Source organism: Lagopus leucura, unplaced genomic scaffold (genome assembly GCF_019238085.1).
Source record: "Lagopus leucura isolate 7727_CA_CO unplaced genomic scaffold, USGS_WTPT01 Super-Scaffold_73, whole genome shotgun sequence".
Lineage (NCBI taxonomy): Eukaryota > Metazoa > Chordata > Aves > Galliformes > Phasianidae > Lagopus > Lagopus leucura.
This window is the reverse complement of record NW_024962252.1, coordinates 93,909,442-93,930,859: the sequence shown is the minus strand read 5'-3', so window position 1 is coordinate 93,930,859 and position 21,418 is coordinate 93,909,442. Positions and strand designations below refer to the sequence as shown.

Sequence of the window (21,418 nt, the reverse complement as noted above, 5' to 3'; positions counted from 1 at the left end):
TTGCACAGCAAGCTGTGAAATCTGTAGCACATGTGCATACCCCCCCCTAAGCATCACTTCCCCTGCTCCTTGCTGGCAAAGGCTGTTACAGTCGGACTCAGGATATGAATCAGTCTCAAAGGCTTGCACTGCACTGCTGGTACAGGTGACAGGAAGCACGGCAACTAAAACATACAATTTCTCCTAGCTTAATTTACTCTCTGAGATGTGAGAGGACAGAATTTGTTTGCTTTCTTCAATATCCATTTTCTAGTGCCTAATCAGCTGGTTCTGCAGCTCCATCTGAGACATCTTGCCAGATAGCACAAGAACTGCACCTAGATGCTCAGTTACCAATTCATACACATCACCTCTGACTTAACATCTGACTACTCTTGTGCCCAGTAAGACATGTCTAAATACAGGTAGTAAATATCTGTCTTTTCCTGAATGTGCTGTAACGCTTATCTGCCTGTCAGTCTCACTTCAGTGCCTGGTAATGCTATAGAAAAGATTATTCTAGGAGATACTGAAAAACGCCTGAAAGATATTGCAGTCAAAGGTCACAGCCAGTGCGGGTTCATGAAGGCGAAGTCCTGTTTAACCAACTTGATCTACTTTTATGACAGGGTTACTCACCTAACTGAACATGGGGAGACAGAAGATCTAGACACATCAGAAAGCTATGCAGTCACCAAATGCACAAGTTTAAAAAGAGCAGTGCCAGATTCTGTACGTGGGATGGGGTAGCCCTGGACATATGTACAGGCTGAGGGATGAGAGCAGCTGGAGAGCTGCCTTGCAGAAATGGATCTGGAGGTGAGGGAAAAGCTCTGCCCCAGAGGGCAGTGGGCATGGCACAGGCTGCCCAGTGGGCACAGCCCCAGTGGCGAAGCTCAGGGTTTTGTTGGGGCAGCACTCTCAGCACAAGGTTTGGGCGGTGCTGTGTGGAGCCAGGACTTGGGCTCAATCCTTCTGTCCTTTCCAACCTGACATATTTGACAGTTTTTAGGAATAAAATAACAATGGTAATGCTCTCTGGCCCATTTAACTTCTTTTTTTTTTTTTCTTTTCTTTTTTTAAACTGTGCACAGGCTGCCAGTAAAAACACTTAATGGCACCGTTTGTGAAGGGATGCCTTCCAACAGGAAGCTTCAGCAGCTACAGAATGACCATCATCCATTTCACGCCAGCTTGTCTGCTGCCTGGTTGCTCACCATAAACACAGAGATGAGAAATTCTTTGCGAATCCATTCAAGTCATTGCTAATCTACTTCTTCATTTTTCTTTTCTGTTACATGAAAAAAAACAGCACCAAGCAAAAAACCCCATCTCTTAGCATACTGTAACTGGAGATAAACAAGACAACAGGTAATTATAAAGCCTACTACAAAACATCTTTTATTGCTTCAGCTGCAAATTTTAAGATGAGAACAAAAACTTACTGTGTTTCTTTAAGTTGATTTCAAGGACTCAAAATTGAGCATTTTTGAGGAATACTGGTTTTTGTTCATGTAATTGGTCAGGGCAACACATTTTTTGTTGTTCTTTCACAATATCCTCTTGAAACAGAAACGTTTCCTTATCAAGTAACTCCTATCATTCTACTATGCATTGGGTTATGTGTATTCATGTGTGTGTCTCTCCCTGTCCTTCCCTCACTGAACCATTTGCACCAACAACTATTTGTGCCTGCTACAAGCAAGGATCAGTACAAAATCTCTAACTCTACACCACTAATAGCTAGGAGACTTTTCTGTGTCCCAGCAGTAGTAGGCACATTCTGTTTCTCAGTAGAAACACAGCAGTGTCACTACACCCTGTTCAATATGACAAAATTCCCATCAGGCAAGGAAGCTCCAACAGGTATGTTAAAGACCTAAATAAAAGTCCTAAGCAAGGGTTGCAAAAAAGCCCTGACAATACTAACTGTTCAACTCTTATCTGATGAAATTTGATTTTTTTTCCCTGTGGTTTACTATGTTCCTTTCTCCACTCCCCTCCAATTCCAACATCAAGACGGCTAAGTTTTATGAATCTTCTATTTTCCACATTCTTTTGACTTCTATGCTTGAGAAGCTTCAGAAGGTGATGCTTAGCATCCTCTCCTTTCCCAATCCCCCTCATCCAATGGCTAACTCCATTTTTACTGAAATTAAATAAAATGAAGCACTGAAAGTGGCTTAAATGCCTACCTTCTTTATGCATGCGTTATTTCTTTTGATGTCATCCCAAGTTAGGTATATTACAAGGATTAAGGATATGAATTTCCCTACAAATAGGATAGAAAACAGCCATAGATCTAATTTTTGTTATGAACTACAGAAGCATCTATATGTCACAAAAATTGTTCTCCTCAGTTTCAGAAGACTGATGGATTTTAATTCCAAGTACGCAGTGGCTCTCAACAATGATTTCCATTTCTGTGCTACTGCTAACCCTCTGGATAAATGTGCCAGGAGTTTTAGGAATTGCTTTTCTGAGTTACTGGCGCAATAACTTTAGTTTGAAATTCTCAGGCTTCTCATAGTTTACCACGGAAACTTTATTAACTCACAGAGCTGTTGCCAAGCAGGTATTTTATTTCACTGCAACGCAAGACTGGAAGAGGCAGATTCACTCAAGTCCAGTTTCATAAAAAAATATATTCAAACCAATTTCTACAATAGACTGCCTGAGATTCACAGATTCACGTGAAATGAATTCCCAAGTATTAGACCATTTCTTCGTGGACACAAAAATAAAAGATCTGAACATGACACTAACTGGTAGATTTATTAGGGACACTAAAATAGCTACTGGATCAGTACAGAGACCCATGGTCAAATAAAGATAAGAATCAATTCTGCTGTCATCCCATGCCAAAATAGAGACTCTGATCTCCACATCTTTCCATACAACACCCTGAATGAAACAAAAACACAGGCACCAGAAGATCTTTTAATATGGGTTTTCTGGCAACAGTAAGACCTATGTAGGTCATTCTGGAAGCAACACCTTCTATTTAATTCCATGGAAAGCACAATAGATAGAAAGAGCACAATAACACTATTTGATAAAGAAGATTCTCAACTACAAACCAGTTTTTCAACCTAAGCATTAACTGTGCTTTTCTGCCAAATGGACTTTCCATCATAAGGAAAACACGAGCTTACCAAAGTGAGCCCTGCAAACAGCCACAGAGATTATTAAGGTGCTGACACATCTGATGTACGAGGAGAGGCTGAGAAAACTGGGACTAGTTAGCCTGGAGAAGGGAAAGCTCACAGAGGATTTTGTCAATGTTTTTATGTTGTGGAAGAGTATCAAGTCAAGACATGCAGACAGTAATATCTAATGAAAAAACAAGTAATGTGCACAGATAGGAATACAAGAGATCTCATTTAAAGCCAAGAAAAATATTGCTTAATCTGAGGGTAATTTAACAATTGAAGAAGATATTCATAAATGTTACAAGTCTTTGTCCTTGGACATATTCAAAACCTGACTGGAAATAGCTCTGCGTAACCTCTTCTTGCTGACCCTGCATCGAGCAGAAAAGCTGGACAAGTCGATTCCAGAGGTACCTTCCAATCTTAATCATCCTGGGATTCTGTGAAACCTCACTCCCAAAAGAAAGTTATAGCAGATAACAGATTGTTCCTTTTAGCCTCTGCATAACCTCCAAGCAGTGTACAGAATGATGGATTGGACTGGTAAGCTGACAACTGCAAGGACAAATGCATCAGTTATAGTGCATATAGCTATAATCTCCACACAGCCTTCAACAGCAAAGCCTGTTTTCACCAAAGCATCAGCCATAACAGCCATGATGATCTCTCTACCACAAGCTATAGATAAGACCAGAGTTTAACATCTTAATGTGAAGCAATACATTATAATGCATTGATCAGCATTGATCAGATACTTCTCAGTCTTGTTTCAGCAGGCCAGAGCCACCCAACAAAACTTTCACCGAACTTATGGTAACAAAGAAGTTGGCTCAAATATCTAAAATCTGGAATAAGCACAGGTGACAATAGCTCAGAATTGTGGAATGATGTATTTTCAGACTTCAGACAAGCTCAGATCTATATATTAACTAGAGAGAATCTGTTGCTTAACGAAAGTCTGGACTACACTCAGTGTTTCTCTTATAGGGCTGCATTATTGTTTCCCAAGCCACAAAATGCTGCTGACAGAAACCAACCACAGGACAAGATCTAAATTTCCAAGTATCCAGCTGTAGACTCATTTACATTCCGGAAAGTGAAGGTATGCTAGAAACACAGAACTTCCACAGCCCTGAAAGAGTGAAGTGATCAAACAGGTCCTGAACAGTGTGAACTGTTTCTTACTGACCTCACCTTCTTCTTCATGTACCTCTGACCTTCTGTTCATAATTCTGTTTGCTGGTTATGCTCTCCTGCCTCTATTTCACAAGTAGTTACCCAGTTTTAGAAGCATAAGTCAGTTTTCATGGAAACTTAGCTTCTGAGAGGTATTTATAATCTACGCACTGTTTTGGTTGTCATGTAGCATAAAGTTTCAGGAGGAATATATTACTGATTAATTTGAATCAATATTCTGATGCATTAGATGCCATGATGCTCACTGCTCTGGGTAATACAAACAGTGACTAACTGCAAGTGTATTCCAGGATGTTCTCTTAGAAGCAGTGAGTTCATAAAAAGATGGAGCTTGAATTCTTAGTCTGTCTTCATGGATAAATGACTCTGATAGCTTTTGAATCCAACCAACATACTCACACATGTTGGGTGCTCTTTCATTGTGCTAAAGAGATGTTTCAAAGTGCTAAATTTCAGCAAGCTTTATGACTTGGGTCTTCACATAGCAAATATAGCAAGCATCTTAGTGATTATTCCCTCAGACTTCCACATATATATGGAAGATAGAATTAATTTCCATGCTGACAGCCAGCCTGGCACCTGCCTTACCATCTATGCCTTCAGGTACATGCACTGTGGGTTTGCACATAGGTTGTTTCATCAATTAACATAATCCCAGCCTCACTCTGATAAAACCAGCGTTTTGTTCCATTCAGGGGCCAATTTGAAAGCAAAAGTCTTAATCACACGAGAAGATGCAAACATCTAGCCCAAAAAGGAAACAAAAAAACAACTCTACAAAGATCCAGTTCTAAATCTCATTACCTTACATACATTAAATGTGGGCTAAATGTATTAAAAATGTAGTTTGGGAAATAAAGAGCTGTATGGCCAGTCACAATGCAGCTTGTGCACTTACAGGAATAGCTATCATGAGGCTGAGACAGGAAGATCACTTCTAGCCTACTAAAACTTAAGAAAAAAAGCTCACTAAATTCAAGTTCTATTGTACTCTCCCATCTCCACTCCACTCTCCCTCCCTCACCCTCCCACTCCCAAAAAAAGAATTTAACAGACTTCTTGTACCCGTGTTACACTGTCTGCATCAGAATATTTCACATCAAAATCCACACGTGGCATGATGAAGGAAGTGAAATGAAGTGAAATATTGAAAGCTGCCTTTTGATAATGAAACCTTGTTAAGGACAGGATTAAATGCAAATAAGTAAATAAGTACATATATATATTCCTAGGAATCCAAAACAGAATTTTCCCCCTTTACCAAATGAATTTGAAAAAGAACATAACTTTCTCCATCCTACATGCCATTGCATAATTATAACTGAGTTTACAGCAGGCTCTGATCTTGCCTCCACGCTGCTCCAGACTTACTTGCCCCATAGGAATTAATGGGTACTGCACAAACAAGGAGGCAGACTAGATTTTTTAGGCTACAACAAACAGGAAAATTTTTGTGCGAAGATGCCATTATGATTTCAAGAGAAAGCAGGAGGAAAAAAAAATAATGTCTTGTATTAATATACACTGAATAAGGTTTTGTTTTGTTTAGTTCAAACAATACAATACACTGCTTTGTAACTGCTTTTAATTATCAATTTTAAATCAATTTCAGTTTACTGATCTTAAAAGTACTTCAAAGACATCAGAGCCTGAATTTGATGGATAATGATATACTTAATCTTGAAAAGGATCTATTTCCTAATATGACAACAAATAAAATCAGTGTATATTAATACAAGACATTATTTTTAGCATTAAAGGAAAAAGCAATGAAGGGCAATGCAGAAAGTCTACAATGTAAAGTCATCTTAACACTGGGCACTCTGCTTAAGAAAAATGGGATGCATTTTCCTCTATTGATTTAATGACACTTGTCCACCTGCCCCTTATTATTGCCTCTTGCATAGGAAATAAGTAATTGTTAAGGATAGGTTAAACACAGTTAAGATCTTTATTAGTGTCTCTGGATCAGACCTTTCACATTCCTACGACTATTATATTCTACTAGTTTCCAGAATGCTTCTCAGTTGTTCCCTCAAAATGCATTTAGAAGTTGCATTCACAAAAGTTTTGTGATAAAAAAGATGGAATTAATTGTAATGATTTTCTTTCCTTTCAATATCTAAGGGAAAAAAAAAGCACATGGGTTTTGATGCATAAAACTAGTGACCTCCATACAAGAAAATACTGTGTAATTCTTCTAGACCTGGCTGATGGGTCAGACACACACATAATTACCTTACCTAGAACTAGAGAACAAGATGGCTCCAGACTGCAATGGTACTGCCTCTCTTGGACTGAGGAGGAAGCTAAAGGAAGCTAACTCCACACTTTGAGGATTGCACTGCTGGGTCCTTTTGTACAGCTAGTCTTTTCACAATTCCAAAACCTTTAGAGATATCATGGCAGAAGTTGCTTTAGGTTTCCGTGAGACGTGAGTAACCCACACAAAATATCTTTAAGTCATTCTTAAATAACATGGAAAGTTTGCAATTAAGCCATTAGTTCATTATTATTTGGACCTTGTCCTATACTTAGAGAGCATGCTACAAGACAATGATTGTAGGCAGGATTTTTTCTACACAGATTTTTATTTTTGACAGAAAACCTATGAAAAATTACATTATCCTGTACACTTTCATAGAACTAAAACATCAGTGTTTTCTTAACCTCTTTTCTGCATGTCTTGTGCAAAAGTCAATGTTCCAGGGTTTTTTTTTTTTTTTTTTTTTTTTAAATACTAACCTGGTTAAAGTAAATTTCCTTCTCTTTAAAAACTTACATTTGAATGCTGCAATAAACTGAATCAGGTAAGTATCTATGCAGAACTGCAGCCAGCCTCATAATTCAATCTAATTTGTATGTTTACAAATGAGAATCTTTTAATGGATTTTAATACAGAACGAGGCCCTGAAAGAAACAGCACAGAAACTCAGAGGGATTCAAAGAAGGGCAGTGAGATTAGGCTGCTCAGCAGAGGACTAACTTCTTTCCAGCAGTGTCAAGTGGTATTCTGACATGTAAACACACTTGTGTTTTGGGTGCTTTTGGGGTTTTTTGTTGTTGTTGTTTCTTGTTTGTTTTAAGACAAAACCAATGGATCAGCTTTCAGTTGTTTTGGGAAACAGACATGACTAACCACTACAGTAAGAAGCTATTGCAATAGCAAATACACATACAATACAAACATTCTTCACTAAGGAACATGTTCATCTGGCACTCCTTTTTTCCTTCTGCTCTCTGGTTACACTGCATAAGATTGAAAATGCTTCTTTTTCCACCTTGTGAGAAGAGCTTGGCTAGAAGCATCCCCGAGATGCTACAGTTAGTAACTATATCTGAGATGTAGCATCAAAACTCTTGAGAAAAAAAAACAATAGCTCAGCGCGTTTTTCTGATGCACAATGGCTCTTCAGTGTCATCTCCTCTTGTAGTCCTCTCCCTGTCTACCCATGAACTTGATTACATTTCTTTTAATGAAGCTAGCACTGCCAAAAAATGAGATTTCACTCTATGAAACCAAGTTGCAGTAACTGCTTGCAGTACACAAGCCAAGGTAACCCAGGCAAGACTTAGCTTTCATATAACCTACTACACCTTTAAATTCTTATACAGATCCCACAGCTCCTTTGCAAAGAAATCAAACACCTCGTTTTTCAGGTGGATGAAAAGAAGGCATAGAAAGGTTATATGACTCATTCAGTCACTCAATAAATAGATGGCAGAGGGAGAATCAGAGATAAAAATTTATGATACTTATTCCTATGTCCCAATCCACTGCATCATGCTGCTTCTAGTGAGAGTAATTAAATCTCATACTTCAGAGAGTAATTTAATTGTCTTTGAGGATCACAAGGAAATTCCATTCTTTCAACCCAACGTACACCATTGCAATTTTTTTTTTTTTTTCAGGTGTACAAAAGAGCAGTTACCTTTTTTAAAATTTAAACAGTAAAAGTGAAACATTATCAATGTTAATTACAGTCAAATGTGGCCACTGCTTCAGGAAGACAGGAGATCTCTTCAAAGAGAAGAGTACATTGGAAAGGTATTCTGAAATAACTGAGTTCTCAATAGCTGCATGTGGGAGACCAATTAAATAGGAATCTTTACCTCTGTGCTCAGCAATGACTTTTCATAATGCAACTAAAGGAAAGTACAGACACTGTGTCTGCCCACTGGAATTAGCACTTGGAAAATGTTGGCTGAACCGGTGGATGAAAGGAAAGTTTCTACTTGAGAGAACCGCTGTGCTCAATTCTGTATCCTTTAGGGATACGCTGCAGTTATCTAGCAGCTTTAATAACCTGGACTTCAAACTTAAGTATCAATACACCCAAGGAAAGATTAAGAAAGAACTCTTTGGATCATAAAATTCAGAAAGGTTTATTGAGTATCTACTCCAGGCATTCCTACCCACAGCAAGACAGTCCCCTGTAAGAGGCTCCTAATAAAAAAAATTAATCAGAGATTCTCACAAAGACTGGAAGATAATCCTCAACAAATGCCACCTTTCTCCTAACGACAGCATTTAGTTGAAACAGAAGGGTGGACATATGATTCAGAGAAGATTATTTCACCCATTCTTGTGATTTGCCTGGAAGGTAGGGCATGTAATATATGGTGCAAATAATTAAAAAAAGCATGGTATGAGATTAATATTGGCTAAACATCTAATAAATCTATGCAGTACAGACAGCTTACAGATAGGCAACATGAAGGGTAGCATGAGAGGAAATTGCAGGAGTGAAGAAGGAAGATGGACTACTGGATAAACAACCTCCTTTTGCAATTTAATTTACTTCCTTCAAACAGACTTTTTAAAGAAATAACTCATTAGGAAGGATCTGAATCGGAGAAGATGAGGGGTGAAATGCAGAAAAGCTAAGTCTATTGTTGCATATACAGAAGGTATTGTAACGGTTACATTACTGGGGAGGACACGGGTTCTCTGATTCTATGATTGAAATTTGAATAGGGAAAAACTTAATGACAAAAAAAAAAAGAGAGCAAGTAAAACAATTACTTTATCACTGTATTCAAAGAACTGGAATCTGCTTACCAGAGCAAATGGCACATCAGAGGCTGAATAGACTGTACTACTTAACAGCTGAAAATTCAATTTTGAAGTGAGAAAAACACACAGCTTTCATTCAGCACTGCAGTAATCACCACAGTACTATCATAACTGATAACAATGTGCTCACTACATTACCAGATTTGGAATGTATGTGAGATTAGTACCTGCTGCATAGGTCCAAATACAAGAAACATTGGCCAAAGACAAAACAAGCTTTTGCCACACACGCTGAGCTTGTTCTGTCCCATAGATCTAATCTCCCCTGTTTAGTATTGGACAATTCCAAGAAACTGAATCCTAGGAGGCCGTGAAGAATGCCCCAAAGGGAAGCCAAGAGTAGCTGTCCACATCTGCCACTGCCTAGGAATACATGTTTAAGTCACTCTCTGAGATATCAGCTTCCCAGAAGTTGGAGCACGAGGATGCTTTATTTAGCATGGCACACATTTGCCTGTTAGTCTCAATATTTGGCACATACGCTTCCTCTTGGCATAAATAGAAAAAGTCTTGACAAGAAACATGCCTAGCAGACAGACTCCACAAGATGTTTTAGCATAATTCACTGGCTTTTCACAGTCAAATAAAAGGTACCTAAACCAAAAAGCTCACTTCCTTGGATTAACATGGCCAGGGAAATTGAAGGTGTGTTTTAAAAGTGATTTTAAAACAGCATGAAAGTGATGGCTGTCTTTAGTGTTTGACAATAACAAAACCAGGCCTTTTTACGGACTCTCAAAATACAGCAAGTCCTTCCAATGCTGTTATTTTTCAAATTCAGTAAGCCTTTTATTCATTTATTTTTTGCATCAGTAACTACAATAACATTCGCTGGGATAGCTTATGCTGGGAAGAGACCATGTGAGACAGTGTCCTAGAAAACTCAGAAATGTGACCTCAGCCTCAAACAGGAAGGACTCTTGCAAGCTTGCTCACATTAAGCGAAGTCTGAAAATAAAACCATTCTCAGACTCACTCACTGGGAGTGAAAATGGGGTGAAAGGTTCCTGCTGTGGTATTCCAGGGTGAATTTAGAAACACATTTCTATGAGCTCAGGTATAAAGCTATACTTGGTAGCTGAGGATATTGTAAGGCTAGACTAAGTTAAAAAGATCCAGCATAGATAGAAAAAGGCCAAATTAACCTGGGTGTCATTTCTAGGTCTGACTCAAGCCCTATTTTGCATATATTAATTCTGAACAAGGATGAGTTTTGCTATACGGAGGTGCAACAACCTTTGAGCACTTCAGAAGCAAAGGCTGTAGATGTGCAAAGCATCCATGCAGTTGGCATTCAGTCAGCTCACCTACAGGTAAAATAAAAACTGGGAAGAAACACCAATACTAATGTTACTTGACATTAATCATCTGTTTCACATTACATAAAGAGGACTTCTTCATGCACTATGTCCTCAGATTGTTTCCTTGCTATTCCTCCTCTCCTGAGCAAAACAACAATCTGAAAGCTGCAGGCTGACCTGGAAGACATGATAAATTTTTCAGCCCTTTTGTTCTACCCTTTTCTCCCACATGTATTGTCTGAGTGCTTGCTTTAGAATAAGATTTTGCCTCTTTCACCAAAATTTAGATTTATTGATTCTCAACATCTCTCAATGACCTCTAATTTTCCTTAACAAACATAACCACAAAGCTCTTAGACTCTGTATCTGACATGAACAATCAATACTGTTGAATAAAAACTAGCCTTTAGTCTTTAGAACACCCAGCTCAATGGTGTTATGCATTTTCAAGTTGTTCCTGGGTGAACCAGCTTCTGGATAATTAAGAGTTCAGATGCTTCTGAACAACCCTTTTTGTATGGGTAAACTGTCTCAGGATATATTGAACGCTGGCCATTAGGCAAAAATCCCATCAGAGCATTCAAGCAATTGTATTTTAGTCAGTAATTGCATCTAAACCACAGCACTACCCAGTTCATCCATGTTACTCCCAGCTTTGCCATTAGCTCACACAAGGATGACTTTCCACCAATTAAGTGCATTCATCTGACACGATGACCAACTCTTCTTTCCTGGACAGAAATTCAAAAATGAACCAAACACAAAGATAAACAATGGTTAAAGGTAGACATGCTAAGAAACTGTACTATGGGTATACCTGAAACCTTCTGTTGGTTTCAAGTCTCCAGGCTTCAACAAAACCAGTAACAGCGATTTAGCTCTCTTGCTGCAGTAAGAATGCAAAGAGAAATGGCTGAAGAACAGCCATGAGCCTGGGGCCTTAATGAATTCCCACGGATCCCTCCTAATGCTCTGCTCAATTACAGCACAAGTCACAAAGGCTCTTCTCTGTATGCAAAAAAGAGCTCAGAACAAAAATCAGTACAGAATATAAGAATAATGACCTCTTGGTCTAGTAATATTTTATATTCACTTGAAGTTGAAGTCATTGAGAATAACTGAGAATTAGGATGCCTGATCATGTAGAAAAAATGAACTTAGTTCAAACAGTTTTACAGTTTAAGAGGAGACTTTTTCCTACCCCTTTCCTTTTCCTTCTACTATTAAAAGCCAAGATTACAACAGTGCACTAAAAGCCATAACAAATTCTTCTCATTAGCAGTATCTAGTAAGTGCCCGTGTTTGAGATTCACATCTAAGTAAAGGCACAGAACATGCCACAGATCCATCAATGTTTCTGAAGGTGAATGAATAAAGTACTCAGAGAGCAGAGCAGCTGTTTCAATTAGAGCATTAACAGCCCAAGCCCCGAGCACTTGGTAGTCCTGGAAGCTCAAGGAAGGGTAGGGAACAGAGCCATCTTTATGGATTACAATTAAAAGACCAAGGCCAATTGCACATTACGTTCAGAGCAAAGAGGCAGCAAATGCTTTGGTTGCAGTGATCATTTTCTGTTTCAGCCTTCCACATTTTTGTTTTTGCTTTGCAAATGTGAACAAACTCCTGCAGCACTCCTACCTTGCTGCTTATCTGGCTTTCAACTTTACTACACTAGAAAAAAAAAACAAAAAACGTATCTCTTCTCCCCTCCTTCTTCTTCTTCAAGAGACAAGTTTGAATCCTGAAGCACTTAATGGATGCAAAATGTTCCACATAAATCATCACAAAAGAAACATTAAATCTACGTATTAAGTTTCATGCCTAGTAATGTGAACGAGAATTTGCCTTAAAATGTCTGTTAGTCAGACATTTATTTCTCAAACAGCAACCGTTACATAGAAAATAATAGCATTGGCTCAAAGACACACACAAGAGATTCCCTCCTCCTTGAGGGAATTTCTAGTCAACCACATACAGTTAAAACAGACAAATAAACCAAAGCAATTTTTTACTAAATTCTGACTAAAAATTCAGCTTTATTTCCCTCACCATAATGACACACCAAGGTAATGTAGTTACTTCTGGTTTGAGTCCTATCAGAATTTTAGCAGAGCGCTGCAGTGCGCTGTGCACTTGACCATGAGATGCTGGGGAACGACACATTGCAGTCCTCAACATATCTCTGAATAAAGCTTCATGATGTTTGGTTGATATGAAGGTGGAGAATCAGAGATGCAACACAGGAGCACACCACAAAAGACACTGCTAAAGGCTTGCAGAAATTGCAGCCTGTGGTCAAAGCTGTGGATTTAGCAAACTCTGTGAACAGCAATAATTTCTAAGTAGAGAGGGCAGGCCTAGCCTTTGCTGGAAACCCTGAACGCAGCCTCCATAAACATCCTTCTTGTAACTCAGACATGCCTCCTACCAGTAGGAGAAACATTTCTCAGTTCTCTGGAAACACGAGGAAAAAGAGCTTCCAGACATGTTGCTAAGTTGCAGGAATAGCTTGTGTTATATATGCATAATAACAGGCTGCAGCATTTGACATATGAGATCAGGTTGCTACAGATAGGATTGCTTAACCTGGAGAAGTACCCTCCTTGAAACAGGGGTGTTGGACTAGGTAGTTTCCTGATACGTCTTTCTACCTCAATCATTCTGCACGTGTAGAAGATGCTCTATTGGCTAAAGATCTGTTTTCACTTCTCTTTTCTTTTACAAAGCATGCTGAACTACTGACACTATTGGATCAATGACACTTTAGGCTCAATAGTAGCCACAGCATCAATTTTTCTCCTTAAGCTATATGCTTAGATCTTCAGTGGAATGAGCCTCATTTGCACTGTAACAGGATACACAAATAAGAAAATGCATATTATTAATGATTTACTGAAGTAAGCTTTGCTCCTCTTCATGTAGGCCTTGAAAATGAAAAGAGCAGAAAAGCATCAAGTTATCCTGAAACATCAATTGAATATTTTGAACCTTACTCCCCTTTAAATTTATTTCAGAGTGAAAGAACCATTCCATTGTTAAGTGTGCAAAACCAAGTATCAAGCAGCCTTTCCCTTCTGACCCTTTTATACACCTGGTCTGTGCCTGTTTATCTTGTACTTCGTTTTCCAGTCACTATTCTCTGTGAGTACAAAAGAAAGGAGGGGAGAAGGAGAACAGTTTGGTTTTTTTCTTGTTATTTTGTATTAGCAAAGGGCAACATTCAAAACAGAAGAATTTATACATGTGGGTGAACAGGGCACTAAAGAGTATTTAGGCCACAAAGTTCATCTGTCGAATAGCTGAAGCAAGCAAAAAGATAGAGAGAAGACTGTGGGTGAGCTAGAGATCTACAGCAGGAGTCAGAGCCTCAAGAACATGTGGCTTATAGCAAAATACACACAAGAGCCCTGAGTCAGACATGATGCACCAGAGGTAGCTAGGACTACAACAACATTCACATTGTGGTTCTGATGTGTGGTTAAAACACGATGAGAAAATGGATCTTCTTTGAACACTTCTTGGTGAAAACAATAGCCTAGCACGAGACAGACAAAAGCAGTGTATTCAAATAGCTCAAGCCCACCATGGACTGACTCTATGCATAAACTTCTGCCTTGGCCTATTTATTCCCTTTCCTCCAACCCTTGGGATATCAGGGTGCAGTCATGAATTAAGAAACACTGCACACTATTTAGTATTCCTTAAAAGGCATGAGAAAATTTCTAGAGCATTTCACACACATACACACACACACACACACACACACACACACACACAGAGTAGAGTGATATTTTGCTAGAGTGGAAAACTGAGCTGCACAAATTACACAAATTATAGCCCACAGGAAACCTCCATTGTTGGTCATTTGCTTTTGGCTTAGATTCTCTTATGAAGAATCCTCACAGAAGTATCTGTTAACATCAGAAATAACACAACTGAAACTTACAGGCGTGGATCAGAAATCGTCTCTAAAAATGCCAGAGAAAAAATATTGCTACACCAAAAGGATTCATAATAGTGAATTTCAACATCATCACTTCTGGGAAATAGCAGGTGGGGACAGGACAAAGAAAAAGGAAAAAGAATGGAGAAAAGGTGAAGATAGCAGATTAGGGACACAGAATATGGTTTCCTAAAATAAAGCAATCTGTAGAACTGGGTGAGACTACTGAACTTCAGCTCACCTGAAGAGGGAGAAAAAACCAATCCCATTAGAAGACCAGAATGCCACAGACTAACTAGCGCCCCAGCTCTTGCTAGTGATTGTTCTCCATCTTATGTTCCAAAATTTAAGTCATATGTTGTAAGTCAGCCAAAAGCTGCTGGTGATCAAAAGCTGTTAGAATCAAACAGCTTTTTAAATTCAGAGAGTGCAACAGGGTCAAAGCCTTCTCCACACTCTTTTAATGTATTTTCTTGAAAGGCTAAATTCTGTTAGTGATGGTGACCAATGCAAGGTTGAATAACACTGCTTTTTAAAAACAAAACTAAATGAACAAAACTGTCAGATCTTGTTTACCCTTTTTTTTTTACCCTTTGAGGACAAACTATGCTTGGATGTTAGACCATAGATTCAGCTCTCTAAATTTTACTAAAAAAACTGCTAAATATCAACATTAACATTTTAGTTTATAAGAACTACAAAATTTACTGAGTCCAGTAATCCTTCATTTTTAAACTTATCTCAAAGAAAAGAATGACTACAGATTATGTTATGCATCAGCAATGATGGCAAAGTGTCAAAAGAGACATACTTACAGGACCAGGGCAGCTGAAACGACAGTCAAAAGAAGACAGATAAAGCAGAGATGGAAAAAAATTAGAAACATGAACAAATGACATGCAGAAACTTAACTCCTATAGAATGGAATTGGATTTATGTGAGTCTGATGAAGTACAGAAGGTGAAGATTAATATTCTCACCCTGACTACAACTCCTTTATTTCAGGGTGAGGCTCTTTCAAGAAGCAAGTTGAGAATGTGCACTAGACGTCAAGACTAGATCTTTTTCTCACCACTAAATACTATTCCTGTAGTTTACAGTTTAAACATGTTGGCATTTCAGGAAGACAACATCCCTGAATAAACGGAACACAGTCTCAAAAGTAGATAAATCCACTTAATACGTTAAAAAGAGTTAAAAATGTCAGATGCATACTGAACGCATACAGTCCATAGAGTCATGCCTGAAAAGTAATGAAAATGGCCATGATTCTGCTTCTGAGCAGATTTAGGTTTACAGCCAGCTGCAATCTATTGCAGCAAACCACCATAAGTTAGGCAATGACAAACTGCATGTATTAGCACAAGTTTCCTTTGAAGGTTCGGACCCCATCTAAACTCTTTTTTCTGATCTGAATGTATTTACTTAATCTTAACCCTGATCCAAAGAAAGCTTCTTGATGGGACTTTTGGTGTGCTGTAACAGTCCTCTTCCAAGTGTTTTTTTGTATTGATATGTTCTTCATCTTTCTCCAGCTGCATACAGCAAAGAACTACAGCTGAATCATTTATACTCTGCGGGCATAATGTATGAAAGCAACAGGTGGCCAGAAAAATACCTTTAGACGTTCCTTCAGTTCAGCCAGCTACACAAGTGAGTGCAAGCTGACAATATACAGCAGCATATCCAGCACATGTTAGGCACTACGACTTAATGTTAAGTTCAGCTGATAGCAGTTTTGTTGGAAGTGCATTTGAAACTGCTCCTTTAACAAGTCTACCAATAAAGCAGTAGGGATTCCACCGGCCAATTACTAGCTCTCAACAGTATGACTCAATCTTGTAGTCTGGTGGGAAATTAAAGTCGCCGTTACTAATAGTCTTCCAAGAAAATACATTAAATGAGTCAGCTGCAAACACATCCTTCTTTTCTGGAGAAGACAAAGGAAAGTTGAGCTGAACACAGTACAGATGTTTGCTTATTTAATTGGCTGAAATCTTGATATGATGATAACTTAAACTTTGTTTTAAGGTATTTGAGTTTTTCATTGCACACAGAAATGTGCAAGTACTGAAAACACTGCAAATATGTTAGTAACTCAAGCTTAAGCATGTGTGTGCTATCTTCTGGGAGACTAATCTTGGGAATGATAATAATGAGATTCAAAACTTTCAAAAAGGGACGGAAAAAAGTTAAAGGAGTAATAAATATGCATTTGTCAAAGTATCACTTCTGGCATGAAGTGGCTCCAGTCAAATACATGCAACATGTCAAAGACACTGATTTTACAGCCACTTAAAAAGACATCTTAAAATGGTCCTCAAAATAAGGAAAAAAGAGGAAGAGTATCAGGAAAATTCATTTCTGCTAAGAGTGCAGTAAGACCTGAATGCTCTAAGTCTGAGGCACCTTTGTATAGAAAACCACGCAGAGATTGAAGATACCCTTCTCCCAAAGCAATCCAGGTGCTGTGAAAAGGAGGAATGTTTATTTTCTTTCACAATCAGCTGGAAAGCATAGACACTGCTGCTTCCCAAAATTTTCATTAGTCCATCTGTTTCAATTTGAAAAATCACAGAAAATCCACTCAACCTGATGCTATTTCACCAGGGTTTATTAAAAGAAGAAAGTAACTTTGAGAACGTTTTGTGTCAGCTCTCAGCCTACTTCCATCTTCTTCATCTTAGTTGCATTGGACTGACAAGTCTCAACCTGGCTACTGTCTTCAAAGCAATTATACACTAGAGGCAGCATTGCTAGTATTTGTTCACTGCCCACCAGACTGCTCCAGCTATGACCTTAACAGCAGCTTTTATTTAGAAGCAGAAAGCAAGGTCAGTACCCAGGATCTCTTTATTCCTTGACCTGTCCACTCACACTGCAAACAAGAGTGCCAAGTTAAGTCAGACATAAGGAAGCACAGTCTTCTCAAAAAATAGACACTTAGGTTTAGTGGAACTTACTTAGCTTGCTGCACTCAGACAAGAGCCAGACAAATGTTTATACTTTCAAAAATGACACTTTGGTTCATTAAGTGTTATACCAAGTTCACAAACTCATTTTATAACAAACTGATGAGGCTTTGGAAAAAAATAATGTTAAATCTGTGCAAGTGATATGGTGTTCAAGATCTTTCCATTTTCCTCCCTTGCACATACACAAAAAAATATTTCAATTTTGTATTTAACTTTCAGCATCTCTAACCTAAGTAATCAGGGAACAGCATGCTACCTGATACTGAATTCACCAAACTGCCATGACCAATCAAAACCATCCATTAGTTTCAATATCAAATATAACTACATAGCATTTCAGTGCCCATCCACACACCGGAAAACCAAATTGAGTCACAGCCATTTTTGGCATCTTCTACATCCCTCCAAAATCATTTTCAAGCTATGACTTATGGTAGAAGCATCATGGAGTTCTTCAATTTATGGCACTTAACAGTCAGATCTTTGCAGCTCACAGCAAAAAAGTTATTGTGCAGGGAAGTGCCACATGTGATGCTGTGCAGAGTGGCTGAAAGAGCAAACACTCCTATGGTATAAATTAGCTCTAATTGGGATAATGTTCTAACCTTTATCTGACACCAGTGCATCCTTTCATTTAAAACTTTTATGTAAGAAATCCCCTTGTAGGTAATACAGAGCCAGTCCTTTAAACACCTCTCTCCAACAGATTTCCTTACAATGTAATGTTAGAGAAGACAGCTGCTTGGGCATTTCCCTCCGCACGCTTCTGTCTTCAAAAAGATTTTTGTTGTTAATTAGCACTGGATATCAAACTCTTTGTTTGTAATTTGTGTACCACGCTGCAAAACACAGCTCTGGTAGATGTGCAAAGTTCCAGTAAAGGGCATGACCATAATCCTGATTTCTAATTCACATGGATCCAGTGTTAAGCACCAATGAAGTCAGTTAATACTCATATACTACAATTTCACAGAATGAAAGCGTATTTTGTCTCTCTACATAGCACCAGAACACATCTTTCTTTAACACTTCAGCTTTGCTTAAATCCTTAGGGCTGTATCCTAAAAGCAGAAATTTAATACTATCAGTATCAAACTCAGCAAGTGAATATGCTGGCAAGCACAGCTCTCATAACCATTGATTGCATGATGCTTCTCTACTCTGCTAAAGTTTTGATTACTTCATGAAATTTTTACATCCATTCTTCCCTCAGAATGAATGAAATATGTTGAGGAATTCTTTACAAAATCATCTTTTCCTCTAGGGAAACTTACTTCTTTCCAGCAAACATGTACCGATTCCTTTAGTTCTATTTTAAAAGAGGAAAAATGCACCAAGAAATTTAGTGCAGAAATTGTACTATGGTTTTAACAACAAAACCTCCCACGGTACAGCAAGAACATAACACAGAAAAATAAAGTGTTTGTTAATGGAGTTTCACATTTTGGGAACAAGATGATGGGACTGTACGTTTACTGTCTTTCCCAAGTCTGCTCAAAGCCATAAAGCCAAATGCTCAACTACAAAGGAAGAGCTGGAAAAAAAAGTGTGCCATTCTAATTAAATAGCAAAGGGAAGCTACTCTAGAAGAAATTATCACAGTTCGCAAATATATCCTGAGATTAATATACACAAATAGAAATGCATACAGTAACTGTATTTCTGTTATCTGTGTGCTTCTTCATAGAAAAAAAACAAAGTAAGATGAGTTAGATGGCTGACTGGCAGAGCTCAGAGGGTTGTCATCAGTGGCACCGAGTCTGGTTGGAGGCCTGTAACTAGTGGTGATCCCCAGGGGTTGGTGCTGGGTCCTATCTTGCTCAACATTTTTATTGATGACCTCTCCCTTTTTCAGCATTTTCCTTCTTTCTCCCTTCCTGCCACGTGAATGGTGTAGAAAGAAGGAGATCAGTATTTCAATAAGATGAGGCAATGAAATTGACTTCAACTTTTTTTTAATTAAATGATAACTGTAACATTGCCTTTGTCAATATTCCTTTTAAAACAGCCAAAAGGTTGAAAGTGAAAGAAAAGTTTGTCCACTGACTCATCTCTCTTTGAGCAACAGATAAACTACAGAAAGTTTGTATTCAGAGTGGATTTGTTTGTTGTTTTTCCCCCCTTCTTCGCTCTCTTCTCTCCTTTCTTCTTTCTTTTATTGTAAGAGGAGGCGGCCTTTTCTTGTGCTGGAAAGGCTTGTTAGCTGGTAGGTTATGACTTCACAAAAGCTATAACCTTGCTATACAAGCAGCCCATGGAGAATATTAAGTCAGGAAGACTCAAGGTCTATTTCAACTCCTGAGAAACAGTAAAACACAGGTTTAGGATAAAAAAAAAAAAAAGGGGGGGGGGGGGGGGAAAAACAACAACCCACAAGCAAACAAAAAAACATCTTGCAAAAGCTGTCTTGCCATTCATCTGAAGGCTCAAGACAGCACCCACTGCAATCTCTGGGTGGCAGAATGAAGGCAGAGAAGGCTGAGCAGATCATGATCAGTAAAAGCAAGCAAGGCCTAGGGCCAAACTGGGGGGAGGCTCTTTTGACACTGTGATCTGTGGGAAAATCCAGAGAGGCCCTGGAAAGGAGGAACAGCTTCCAGGGGAGCCCTGGTTTATCCCTGCAGCACCTCAGAATTTGCACAGTACCCAACACTTGCTTTCCTCTCATTTTGCACCAATTGCAGTCCTGTAGCTCTGCAGAGCATCAGCCCAGAACATTTTGTCAGAGCTCTCCTTTCTCTTCTAATGTCCTTTCCTCTAGTATCACATATCACAGTACACATGGAGGTAGAATGAGGATACGCTATGTACTGGGGCTGTGAAGCAGAAACTGATGATTTTAATCTGCTTCTGGGCTTTTAAACACAGAACAACACATTACTTCAGCATTTTCTCAAGTTGGTATTACTTTCTTGTTGCTCTTGCTGTTCACTCCCAAAAATCGTGCAGGACAATTTCAAGCATTCACTCTCCTAGAGTTCACATAGTATGCCTTGAGCAAGTCTGCAATGAAAACCTAAACTTTCTCTATACATAATGACAGAAGAGCAGAAAGGTCTATCTGACTTTATGGGATTTTGTAAGGTAGAGAGGGAAAATGATCTTATTTCATTCTCTTCCTGAACTTTTCAACTCCTGAGAAAATTATTCTGCATCTAGCCCTGATAGAAATAAAGCCTCTCAGCTGTTTCAACCATTGTGCCAAGCTGTCTGGGAAACATAGGTTACTAGAATGGATGAACCGGCTTCTCATATGATATCATTAAAGTCAAGCTCTTTTTGCATATTGAACTTGAGTCCTAGGAAAGAATAGTTTCCATGGGCAGCACTGACAAATTCAGAAAGTGTTCTAAAAATGAAGAAAGTCTAAATTGGTACAGTTCACACCACCACTTGACCTCCTCCTGAACATGGTGACATTTAAATCAGTGGATTCTCCAGCATGGTACGTTCTACCTTAATGTCTGTGACTCTTTGGTATCATAATTAAATTCCCACTAAGGAAACACTACCAGCTGGTAGGAGGAGTATAAAAAGGAGCAGAAGACCACAAGAGAAAGAGCACTGAGGGGCAGAGAGGATTACTACAGTTATATCAAAGAAGTCTGTCCTCTGCCATAGGTTAGACCTTCATAAATTTCTGTTCCTTTGCATATACACCATTAATCTTTATCCAGTTACACATGTTGAAGGACTCCATAGAGGTCTATTATCTTATGCACTGCCTCCAGTATCGACCTTTTCTGAATGACAGAAATTGTTTGATGCCACAAACTAAACCATAATTCTGGAGA

At 38.6% G+C, this 21,418-nt stretch overlaps 1 protein-coding gene across 1 annotated transcript in view; it reads right to left on the bottom strand.

The window, feature by feature from the left end:
* Positions 1 to 21,418, bottom strand: part of LOC122174887 (ALK tyrosine kinase receptor-like) — a 175,514-nt gene that overhangs the window by 59,139 nt on the left and 94,957 nt on the right. The window lies entirely within an intron of this gene.